This window comes from Hoplias malabaricus, chromosome 1 (genome assembly GCF_029633855.1).
Source record: "Hoplias malabaricus isolate fHopMal1 chromosome 1, fHopMal1.hap1, whole genome shotgun sequence".
Lineage (NCBI taxonomy): Eukaryota > Metazoa > Chordata > Actinopteri > Characiformes > Erythrinidae > Hoplias > Hoplias malabaricus.
In genome coordinates this window covers 50562419-50575924 of record NC_089800.1, presented here as the reverse complement: position 1 = coordinate 50575924, position 13506 = coordinate 50562419, and the positions used below count along the sequence as shown (strand labels likewise).

General features: G+C 39.7%; 1 protein-coding gene across 3 annotated transcripts in view; it reads right to left on the bottom strand.

Moving 5' to 3' along the window:
- The window catches only part of col4a4 (collagen, type IV, alpha 4), a 70819-nt gene that overhangs the window by 54093 nt on the left and 3220 nt on the right, over positions 1-13506 (bottom strand). The window lies entirely within an intron of this gene.

The following is a 13506-nucleotide window of genomic DNA, read 5'->3' as shown; positions in this document are numbered from 1 at the left end:
GCTTCCAGTAGCTACGGATCAGACCCACACAGGAGTCAAGGACTGTGGAGCTTCTTTTTCAGATTGATTAATAAAATATTTATAGCTCGTCCACTGACCAGTGATAAGTCTAAAGATAATTCCACAGACTCTAAACAAGGTGAAGTGACACCAAACTGTACTTCTATGTTTGTGGTTTACTGTGCTGTTGCATCACCACTTTCTACTAAACTACAGCCAGCAGACAGTTACCACAGCAATGACGTATTATGAGCTACATTGATGAGCTTTGGAAATCATTTTCCACTGACAGTAGCAATCAGTCCAGAGCCAAGGAGTTCCAAATCATCACACCCCCTCCTATACTTCACAGCTTGGATGATCTTTTCATGTTGGTATGCAGTGCCTTGCAGTGCTGGTATTTATGCTGTACACAGTGCTGTGTAATCCCAAACTGTTCTACCTTATTTTATCAAATTCTCCAGTTGTGTTTTGGATTGTCATGATGTTTCAGGCCAAATTCATAATGCAGTGATGTTTTGTTAGAGACCTGCAGCTTCCGCTGAGGTGTCCTGGACATGATGACTAATATTTGCACATTTCTGACACCAACCAGCTTCAAGTTTTAATAGACCATGTTCCAGACTGTTGAGACCTGTCAGTTTTTTAACCAGGAGTTATTCTACCCCTTTTCCAAAGGTGAGCACAGTTCTGGGGTCTAAATGAAATGAAAATACCACAAGTTTCAAGTACCACAGCACCATTCACCTCTTGTCAAAACCTTTCCAGCACCTGTTTCCTTAAATGATCATGAGTCACTGTTCACCCCCAGCCTGGCTCATCACTACCACCACGGCAGCAGCTCTTTTTTCTGTTTTTGCTGAGTGCTTGCCATTTTGTTGCTTTACATATGTCATAAATGCAGGTCCAGCGTTAACTTGGAGACAAGTAAAACCTGACAGAGTTGTTTTGTTTCAGTTTGTGGGTTGCTAGGCTTCTTTCTACACATTAATATTGATATGTCCCTTTTAATGCCAATTTAAACATAAATGCAGGTCATTCCAAATGGGCACGGAGTTTCCTTCCATATTATACACCATATATAATCAGGTCTTGTGCGTGACAGCGTACCTGTACATCTTAGGTTCAACCCCAGACCCTGTCTATCTGCTATGTCTATGCCTATTTGACAGCCTGATGTCAATCCTGCCCTATCTTGTAGACATGATGTTCTTTGACCTGCATCTATGCACGTGAGTTCCAAGAATCTCAAAACAGATAGGGAAAAAGAGATAGTAGATGGCAAAAAAAAAAAATATATGGAAAGACGCAATGGCTGAAATGGAGAAAAGGGTGAGAGACTATTGAAAGAGAAGCTGGGGAGAGACCAAGAGGGGGTTGTTTAGTCTTTTAAAGGTAGATGGTAGATATATAAAGTATTGCATGAGACTGTGTAATCAGACGCCATTCTTCCAGGTAACCACCTTTTCCACACGTACATGCGTTTACACAAACACGTGAGCAAACACACACACATACACATTTCAGTTATACATGGATTAAAATAATACATAAAAATGTAGCCATTAACTTAATAAGTAATGATTAGTTGCCCAATCAGAAAGAAGGGTAGGTGTGAATTTAAATATTCAGTATCACAGTGTTGTTCTACACTTAGCACACTTTATGAATGAACACATGAGTGTTTTCCTACCCTCCTCCAAAAGATACACAGTGCAGTTTCTGCAGTGCTGAGCCCGCAGTACCAATAACAGAGGCTCTGTTCTCCCTATTACAGCTCAGTAGTGCATCTCACAACTTGAAGACTTTGAAGCTGTGATTTTAAGGTTAAAAAATTATGTACTGTTCCTTTAAAAATTATTTCATAATTCACACATCTATTGCTCACATTTATTGCTGTGTGCAAATATTTGTGGATTCCTGCTCATCTCTCACAGAGCCTTCTGCATGTGCCAGAGTGTCTCAGCTTTACACCCACCCACGGAGTTTAGAGACTGGGCTTTAAATAGAACTCATTATAACTATAGGGTGGACCATTTATATGGATACACCTTAATAAAATGGGAATGGTTAGTGATATTAACTTCCTGTTTGTGGCACATTAGTATATGGGAGGGGGGAAACTTTTCAAGATGGGTGGTGACCATGTTGGCCATTTTGAAGTCGGCCATTTTGGATCCAACTTTTGTTTTTTCAATGGGAAGAGGGTCATGTGACACATCAAACATATTGGGAATTTCACAAGAAAATCAATGTTGTGTTACAGCCATTGCCATATCGCAGAGGTTAACACATGAGGAGCAGATAGAAATTGTCTTGATGTCTGGTGTATAATTCCCTCTGTTGGATCTGCAAGCCTTAGTGCCTATGAATATATGGCTAATTCACCTGCTTTTGATCAGCACTAACCACAGCATGCTGTGACCACCCCACTCCCGCTCTTCTGAAACACAGCAGAAGTATCACACTGTAGCTCTTGTCAAATGTTCTCAGATTCTTAAGCTTGCCATTTTTTCCTGCTTCTAACACATCAACTTCAAGAACTAAGTGATCACTTGAGGACGGTTATCCCCCTGCTCTCAACAGCTGCTACTATAACAGGAGAAACAACAGCCTCTTTTCCAGAACCATTCTGAGCAGAAGTGGAGGATCCAGTGGTATTTCCATGTGGACGCAGTTCGGCACAGAACACTTACAAACCACACCAGACCTAGCTTCTTCAGCAGGGGGAGCTCACTGTACTGACAGCCAATGAACTGTTCCAGTGTGTGATGCAGGGATTTTCCGATTGGTTCCATGTTTATGGCAAACTTTTAATGACATTTCACATTTCTTACACACTTCCTCATCTGCAAAAGAGATGTAAACAGAAACCATACCTGGCTCACAATTCTGGACCAGTGCAGAAAAGTGCAGTGTGGATTTAACCGTTCAACTCTGCAGTGGAAGAGAGGCCGGACAGAGAAAGCCAAATCTGTACCACATTTGGCTACTACGGCTCAGTTACAGCACCAGCAAGTCTTGTTTGGACCAGAAGGGGATCGTCTTCTCAGTTTGGAAGAAGACGGAGGGGGACTGAATCTTATTTTATATGTAAATATACTTTTTATTTTATTTATTTATTTATTTATTTTTGCTGTTTGCATGTCTTTACTGCACATCTGGCAACATCTAGACACTTCATATTAGGACATATTGTTCATCTATTTATGCTGCCCTGAAATCTGGTCCATTTAAGGTGGAGCTTTGGCTGAGTCGAAGGTGCCAAACTGACCAGATGTGTACTTGTGCTATTCACCTGCTGATCAGGGAACACACAATTCACATCTTTACTGTTACCTAGAACATAAATAGATATTTAGAGTATATAAATATGAACTCTTCTCTGCCAACATACAGTTCCCAAACTAGCCAATGTTAACCAGATCTTTCTGAAACACAGCTGTGATAAAAATTCTAGACATTTAGCATATGTCAGTCCAGTATTTCAGCAACTTTCTTCTCCTGTTAAACCATAATTGGATACCATATATCTTCAGCATTTTGTTCCCAAATGTGGAGCACAAATATGATTATACTGCAATTGTCCTGAAAACAAAACAGCGTCACAACAATATAAACAGCATGCATGATATTTACTAGCACGGACCTGTGTTGTGAGCAAAATGAAAGCTAATGTTGTGGTCAGGACTCTGGGAAGGCCGTTCTAAAAACTCTGTGTCTGTCTGTCTGTCGTCAGTGATGGGTCAGAGCATGCTGGCGTCACGGTTTGGTGACTGCCACTTCTGCCTGTGTCCCACTTGCTAGCTGCTGTTGATTTGGCTGAGAAGTGCGACCCCATGCCGGTGCTCTGAGGTGGGAGGGTTTTCTGGGGCTGCTCCTGATGAAGGCCGGGTGGACCACGTCTTCAGTATCCACCGGCTTTGGCTGGTGAACTGCGGACTCTGCTGCTGGTCCACTTCCAGCTACCAGCCACTAAAACTGTTACAGCTTACAATGACAGTCAATCTTAGGACCCAGTTTTACCCTGTGGCTCGGTGCTGCTCACTGGCCTCTAAGTACCCTTGTTTTACTGTTCATGTGTCAGCAGTTTTGTAACTTTTTGTCCTGCTCTGTGTCTGTTTGTACTTTGATGTGTTTTTGTTCTGTGTCTTAATGTTGTCAGCTCTTTGGGTCATTGAAATGCGCTTTATAAATAAAATGTATTATTATAATTGTTATTATTATTATTATGAATCGCCCAATTACATCAAAGACTCTCAGCATCTGAGGTTATGCTAAAGAAATCTGAGACCACCTTCCTTCTACATTATTTGGTCCACTTTCTGCAACGTACCAGTTTCTCTGGTAGCAAAACAGCCCTGAAACATAATGCTACCACCATCATTATTCACAGTGTTCTCAAGATTGAATACCTCACTTTTTTACCACAAACACACACCTAGTCACAGGGCCCAAACAGCACATTTCTGTCCCATCTGACCATAGATGTTTTGGGCAAAGTAAAAGTCTCTTGTCTGTGGACAGTGATAATGAAACTCCTGCAGTAACTCTCAGTGGCAGATCTTTCTCTTGGTGGTTCCTGGAATAAATCTTTTCATCCAGATTCTCCTCAGCTAAAGTTGACAGGTTGATTTTCTTTCAGACAAAAAGTGGCCACAGCTCCAAGGCCTTGTCCTGTTTATTATTTTTACCCCTACCCCTTGATTTGTAGTGTCCTCTTGCCCCTTGGAGCTGAGTTACAGGGTGTAGTGGATAAAATCTCACCCTACAAACTGGGACGAACCTTCAAGATCCTGATACCTGATCAGAACACAAATGGAAAAGAGCAGCGCTTCATTGGCGCTCTGCTCTCAGTCTGTAGCGATATCAGAGCTTCGGGACTTTATCGTAGTTCATTTAGGGCCCTCAAAAGCATTTCACAAACATATATTATCACCCCCTCCTTTTTCTTCTGTGACATGGTGAATTCAGCAGCTTATTTCAACTTTATTATTAGAAACTTCCAGTTTTCACCTTAAATTTTGCAGTAGCCACAGGTGCTAAAACGTAATTGCTTCGCCATTTAACGTGGAACTGGAAATTCAGAGACATTGGCAAAGTATTAGCAATGTTTCTTTTAAATAATAATAATGATACACTGGTGATCTTAGTGATTAAAGGAGAAATACTGACATGTGTGTGTTACTTTGGTTGCTGTGCAGCTTCTGGCTGGTGACTCACATGGCGTCATAAATCTTAGTTTGCAATGTGACTCTGAAAGTTTTGAGTGGTATATAGCTCTACTCCTCTGCCCTACACCTCTTTACCAATAAGAACAAAGTCCACCCAACCCTAGGAAAAATGGAAGAGTAGGGGGAAATGATAGGAGCAAGGGGTGAAATGGGATTCACTCTACGATTCCTCTTGCCCCTTGGAACTGAGTTACAAGGTGTAGTGGTTAAAATCTTTCCCCACAAAATGAAAATAAACCAAAAATAAATGGACAAAAAGAACCAGAAACAAATAAAAAGCTGCACTGAATTCCACAATGCTTCCTGTTGCTCTGTGAATGTAAAATCAGACGTATGTGTTAATTCTGGTATAATATAAATATACAGGCCAGGGTTTTACTTGCACACACAGATGATAAGCACTGATAGAGAAATTCATATTCACACGCACACAGACAGACAGACACAAACAAAATCCTTCTTTGAGTTTAGCGGTAATTACTGCTATGCAGTCTGAAATGTAAAATGCTCTGTGCCAAAGTCAACACATGGTGGATAAAGATGATGAGAGAGAGTGAGTTGAGGCGTCTGCCGCCCTGATCCTCTGGACTACAAACCCTCGCTAGTTCCCATTAATACACAGTTCTGCCAGGGCCTTTCTGTAGAGACGGTAAGGCACTTATGACCGAACATAAAATTTCTGAAATTCATACTTCAGACCCAAGCACATAATTGTGTCTGGCAGCTGTTTGAAGAGAACAGGTCTATGCTGGCTCTTGTGGTCTGAGTGCTTGTGATGACATCATGAGGGTTGGAGATGGAGCGTTCTGATTGGCTGAGGATCGTGCTCTGCTCACTGCCAGCCTGATGGGAGAGATAAGAACGCTTGGGTACCAAGGGTCGAGGCGCTTCCCCTATTCCACACCTCTGTCCCCTATATTATTGCCCTCACTTATTCATGCTTATGCATGTGGTTTTAGACATATACTCATATATTTCAAGATCTCAATTCACAGATATCGCAATTTACTGCCCAACATTTAACATTGGCTAATCATTATTTCAAATCAATAACATTCCCAGTAGTGATACACCAGAGGTACCCAAAATACATAAGAGCCTTTTTTAGTGTGCTGCAGGGCTGGACGATATGGCTAAGATTCATATCACAATACATTTCTTAATTTCAGTCGATACGATATAACTCCCATATCGATATTAACTATAAAAAAGCCTCAGAAAAACTGCCAAGAGCTGAAAGCAACATGACATTACCATCAAGTGACTTTAAAATGAATGGCATTTATTACATATGGACATATTAAAAATGTGTAAAAATCATATCATTATTTAAACATTTGATACTGAACTACTGTCCCACCCTAGTGTGCTGTTAGCAAACTGATCAACCATGAAAACATAACATACCGCATCATTTATCAAAATAGTCACATATTGTTTTTTCCACACACTTCCAACATCAGTCCACTCATTCACTCATCTATTGTCTGTAACCCATTATCCAGTTCAGTGTCGCTGTGGGTCCAGTGCCCACACAGAAACACTGGGCGCAAAGCAAGGAAACCTTGGATGGGGAGCTACTCCAACACAGGGCATCGCACACTTATACACTCACCCAGTCACTTGCACACTCACCAAATAACACACACACACTAACCCCTAAGTACAATTTTGTGTAGCCAATTTGGGAGATACATATTTTATTAGGAAAGCAATGAACTGGTAACTGATCTAAATCTATGAAACCATTCTCTACATTATCAATAACACATTCTTAGCAAAGCACATTTTAAACACAGGAATTTTACCTTTTATGGAGCGATGAACTGGCTTTAGTCGAAACAGACCAATCAGAACAAATGGACAAATGCCCATATGCTACGACATCACAACCACAACTAAGAAGCACAGCACTAACATCATTCAAGCCTCAATCCTGTAAAACTGGAAATGGTTGATGAAAAAATATGGACTTATTTTTGTGACAAAAAATATAAATCTACAAACAAAATTCCTAGATTCAAGAGAAGAATCACGAGCAGAACGCATTCTGCTCACGAAAAGACCCTCCCACCCATGAAAAGTGTTCCAAAAATCAGAAGCAAAAAAACGAAGCAGAAGCAAAGAGAGATTCTAGAAGAAAAAGTCCTTACCAGAGAAATAAAAAAAAACACAAAAACAATGAAAGCAAAAACTGACAAAAAGCGAACAAAAATAAGTATCAAATAACTACTTATAACATTACCAAGTATCTTTTAAAAATATGCATATATATTTTGTTTCTGTTTTGAATTCACATACTTTCTGCTCTTGATTCTAAGAACTTTAGAATAAATAAACAAAAAAAATAAGTTTCATGTTTGCTTTTGTACAACTTTTGACACAAAATTTACTCAAAGCCATTGCAAAATCACAACTGTGTCCAAATCATTCACTTTTAATCCACACAATTAAATTAAAATCACTGACATTACCCTGGACACTCAGGGAAGCGTGTTGTGACGTAATTTAACATGAAAAGCTCAAATGGAGTGGGATCTGGAGATTCACTAAAGCAGAGCCCAGCACTGTATTACACTTGTTCTGTTAAAGCTGTCAATGGCATTTCTCCAGCACAAACATCCAGTCTTGGAAAATGATTGTATCTGTATTTGGGAAATCAGCCTTCAGTGTGTGTATATGTACACAAGCCACAAATCAAGGACATAAAGTACATAGATATACAAAAGATAACAACACCACTGCAAATTTAGGCCCTATACCACTGCAATGCCAGGTATTCGCCCATGGATATTTGTATTAACCAGCAAGTATGTGTTTGTATGTGCGTATGTATGTGTGTGTGTGTGTGTGTGTGTGTGTGTGTGTGTAACAGAAAGAGAGAGTTAGAGAGAGGGGGTTAAATAACTCTGAAAAGACTGTATATCTAACACAGTGCCTACAGCTTTGTGGCTTCAGTCAGTGCAGCAGGCTCACAGCAGAAAGAACCAAAACTACTTGAGCTCTGTAGTTTGAGGGAACCACACATAATCTCAACTAAATCAAAATGAACAAAAGTAAACTAATTGTTTGATTATCTGCTACTTACAGAATGTGTAGTGACCTCACCTGTTCCCACTGTCAACCCTGTCTTAGTGTGCAATTTATTTTGAGGACTGGGGGTGAGTATATTCTCTTAGAAATGAGAAAATGGTACCACAGATAAAAATAGTGGTAATGATCTGCCTGGTTTAAACAGCAAATATCTGCACGTTCTTGATTCAGGAAAAAAATAAGATTGTTCTGGATGTATGAAACAGGCTGCCCACAGTTCACTGCAACACATCCCAGGGGGAAAAAAATAAAAAATTCCAGATTTTATTTGGTTATAAAATCATCTCCTGCTGTCAGCATTGGTCTGTGTTTTGCTCTAGTTCTGTGTTTTGATCAACATCTGTCAATCAAAACACACATTGGGCTGTTTCCCTGTCTGCCTCTGTTAGCCACGCTCCTCACATATGAGATGTTAGGCAGCCCCTAGGGCGGGGCAATTCATGGAAACTAATCTAAATGCAGATTCAGAAATTCTATTTGATGTAATCTTGCCTGTATTGATGTTTCTTTTAATTCTGTTCATCCATTTTTGGTCCGTTTCATATCAAAGTAAGTCCACCAGTGTGCTTAACACTTGAACACAAACACACACCAAATATTAACAGAGCACGACTCAAAAATAACAACGGACAAGCTCCCAGCAACATTAGAAACAAATATCCCACCTTTAATACTGGGGCATATTTACAGTACAAGCCTCGTCAGTGAACTATGAGACAACCAACAAATAAAATCACACTTCATTAATTGTAATCGAGGTAAAAGGTTGAGATAATCATGATATTTATTTGTGATCATATCACAATTGCATCCTATTGGCTCTGGTTATTCAAAGTCTGTTTCTAGACTTGCTTTATCATTCACTGTTCCTCTGTTGTGTTGTTCTAGTGTCTAGAAATTCATGTTATGGTTCCTAGGTTTATCTCTATCTGTGTATTGTTCTCAGAGTGTGTTTAATAAACATTAACCAAATCAGCACGTGTTTCCAGCCTCTCTTTAGCATGTACCGCATGCATCACTTGTACTTGGTCTAGTGCGATCTGTGACGTACACGCTCCATTTACATGTAGCAATAAAAGTTTCGTACTGTTTTTTCTCCACAAGAAAAAATTACATTTTGTGTGCCATCACTGATTATTATTAAGGAGGACTGACCTCAGACTTACACTTCCTTACCTGCAGACTGACCTTTAAGAGGCACACAGTTTGCTCTTACTTTATCTTTATCAGTTCATTTCTATCTCCTGCCCTCTTTTTCTCTCTTTCACCTGTATGCCCGCTCTACATGGAAAGTGCAGGATACAGAGTAGACACAACTATCTACAGACCAGATAACATACACCTTGTGGTGTGTGTGTGTGTGTGTGTGTGTGTGTGTGTGTGTGCGCAAATATGCAAGTACGCATGCATACTTGCATACATGCTGGTGTACAAAGAAATAACTATTAACTTTCACATGAATAGCATTAGGCACACATGTACACAAGAGGAAAAAATTATGAGTAAAAAAAAATAAATGGGTGAAATTTTTGAAGTAAATATGCTGCCATTCTGACAATACGTTCATAATTATAATAATCAAGGAACACTTTGTTTATAATTCTGAGGATGTTTCTTCTACATTTGATGCACTCCAGTCGTTTTGCCCTGGGAACTGGTCTAATGTTTGTACGAAGCCCCCATGTCTGTAAATGGGTAAAAAAAAAAAAACAGAATGTCTCGGTCCAGTATGCTAGACTTTATCTTTCTCTCTGCTCACAGCCTCAGAGGTTTTTAGATGATGGAGAAAAAAAACGGATGAACCGAGATCAGGATGTTGCTCTATTTCTGCTCCATAGGTGGATAATATTGATTTACTTTTGCTATAAATGGAACTGACTCTAATATTTGGGAGAGCTCTAACTGCATGAAAGTAAACGCAGAGCGAATGTGCTGCAAAACTAAACAACTTGAGTTATAAATGTGTTTGTGTGGAAATACAAACCTACAGACAGTTACACTTCAGCCATATACAAACAACAGTTATTTTTCTCCTCAAACACCTCGCTCTACCTTAAAAGACACAGAGCTTCTGAACATAAACAAACCAGAGAGAACTGTTGTTCCTCAAAAGTGTATACATTGCCTTTAACTGTTTACATACACCTACAAACTCTTCCAGAGGACCACAGAAATAAACATGACTGAAAGTCCAGTTACACTTTAGTTCAGTTGATTTACACTTACAGGTTGCAGACAGCTAAAATAAACACAGTTACATTCATATTTGGAAAAGATGTATGTATTGGTTGTAGAAACACGTTTTAAAGAGTTTTGTTTAATTCATAACTGTAATAAAAATTCAAAAATTCTCCTTCTCTTTTGTCATTTTATAGTAACTGGTGTGTCGTATTAAAAATCACAATTCTCATTTTATTTAGCAAAAAGTAACCTAAAATGAAGCAGTGTGACAACGGCGAGTGAAGACTTTATTGTTTACTGCCTTTGTTATGAGCCCCATCAGGAAAAATAAAAGCTGCAAAAATGTGATGGGTTCCTTCTGTGCTCGGGGATAGTACTGTATCCAAAAGTACGTGTGAGTTCTGGTTTAGATGATTTAAAGATGTGGATTTCAAGGTTAGCGATCATGAACGTAGTGTATTAACGCTGCGTAAGTTTTAGGTGAAAGTGGAAATTAATGCTCAAAGGCAGAAAATGGATGTCAAATATTTCAGTGAGATTAAATTAATATTTTATATATTTGTGCAGAGAAGTGTAAATGTCTGTTTGTCTGTCTGTCTGTATGTGTATGTGTGTGTGTGTGTGTGTATTGGGGGGTGGGGTAAGTGTGCTGACAGCATCTGTATTTTTACACCCAGTGATTTTGGTTTAGCTTTATGATCTCACTATCTATCGTTATCTCAAATATGAAAGCACACACACACACACACACACACACACACACACACACACACACGCACACACACACACACACACGCACACACACACACACACACACACACACATATATATATACGCACCAGTAAAATAAGACTTTTTCTTAACTCTCATGTTCCCCTTTACCTCTGTTTCTGTACATTTTCTCACATAATACACAGCAGTTATCCAAAATATTACCCCTCAGTCTCTCCCCTCATTGTCCACTCTCTCAGCTCCACTGTCCATTTCAGTCAATCTGTAGTTCTACAGTTACAGACTGTAATCAATCTTTTGCACTATATACACGGTTCAGGGTGTTTAGGGCAACGAGACTGCACCACATCAGCTGTGAAACATGACGGAAGTAGTGTGATAGTGTATTACATATGTGTATGAGTTCCACAGGTGCTGGGGAGATGGCGTTCATGGAGGGTGTTATAAACGCTACTGTGTTCACCAAAACACTGTCTTAAAGATGATTCCCAGTCTCAGGAATGACAAGAATGACAGCGATCCTCAACACGTGGGTAAATGCACACAAGAATCTCTAAAAAGTGTAAAATATCACCTGGCCAACCCTGACACTGACAAACAAAGGAGAGCAACCCCTCCAGGACAGAGCCAAAGGAAATCATCTGCCATCAGAACCGCAGAACGGCTCTCCACAGATGTGCGCCACAATGGGGTCCACAACATGGAAGGCTGCAGCTGTCATATACAGAAACAAATCAGTGACATCTCTCTCAGTGTCATACATCAGTCATTCATTCATTCAATCACTGATCAATCACCGGAGGTATTCAGAAACATTTCTTTCTGCAGTTCACTCTTTTACTCATTAAAGGTGAGCACAGTGGAAACACTGTCCCTAAGACAAACACGAGGCAGGTGACATGAACTTGTCAGCAACGGGATATTAATTCATTCATTTATTCATTCAATCGTTCGACTTCTCTAAGATCAGGGTCAAAATGATCCAGAGCCTGGAATAACCGAGCACAAGTCAATAACACACCCTGGACTGGGCATTAATCCATCACAGCGCAGAAAAGGGATGTGTAATAGCTAAATATGTTCCTGTTAAATCATGATTTATACAATCAGACTAGGTGTGGATGGCATCATTTTAATAGTAGACTGCAGAATTTAAAAATGTGGAAGAGATCTCAAAATGAGGGTGGTTTTTTCTAAATGAAAAAAAAAGCAGGTGGGGATAAAAACACAAGCCCAGTAGCCCACCGCAGAGGAAAGAAGCTGAAAACAGACAAAATACTCAGCAGACACTTCATTCGACTTTGCGCTTACAGGTATAAGGCTTTATCTATAAATATGTGTGATTTGAACTAAAAAATCATCTGCTGTGGTGTGCTAAACCACGAGTGCCTGATAATTAGCCAGCTGTGCTTCTAAACAGTGTAGGACTGTCTCTTCCTCCAGCTCCAGTCGCGTCGGTAACACTGAATACCGTGTTAATATTTTGAGATGGTATGACGAAAGTTGACTCCCAGTCAACAATTATTCTATGCACATAGTGTTTAGTAGAATGTGTGGAGAGAAGAGAGTGTAGAACAACAGCACATACACAGGTGAATAGGTTCAAAGTTAAACCTGTGCTTTAGGTTGTTGTAAGTGCTGTTTATAGCTTTTTGGAAAGACTTCACTCACTTTACTGTAAAATACAGAGTTTTAAGAAAATGTATGTTTGTGTGATATGTTTTAACCTTCATCTCTCACATGTATAATCAAGTATTTCAGTAAAATTAACACTAAAATACTAATTACCATGAGTGTAACCATAGAACAGCCACACAGCAGATATGCCAGAGTTAAATCAACACAGTAAATGTAAAACTAACAATTTTAACACTCACAGTTAGGGATGGGCAGTATCCACATTTTCATGTTGTCATACCATCTCAAAATATTAACACAACATGCCATATTACCGTGGGGTGGGGGTGGGGTGGGGGGTGCACTGTCAGGCTGTGTGAGCCTCATATCTGTGAGGGTTTTTGGCACTGTGCAGTTCAGCTCAGCACAGCCTGATTGTGTACACCGACACATGTTGATGATAAAAAAAAACATTTCTGAGAGAGTAAATTTCAGCGTCTGGGGCTGGAGAAACAGAGAAATTTTAAAAATAAGCAAAATAAGACTACACTGTTCAGAAGCGCAGCTGACCTGCTAACAGGCGCTAGTGGTTTAGCACACCACAGCAGATGATTTTCCAGTGATCTGAGGCTCAAATCACACATATTTA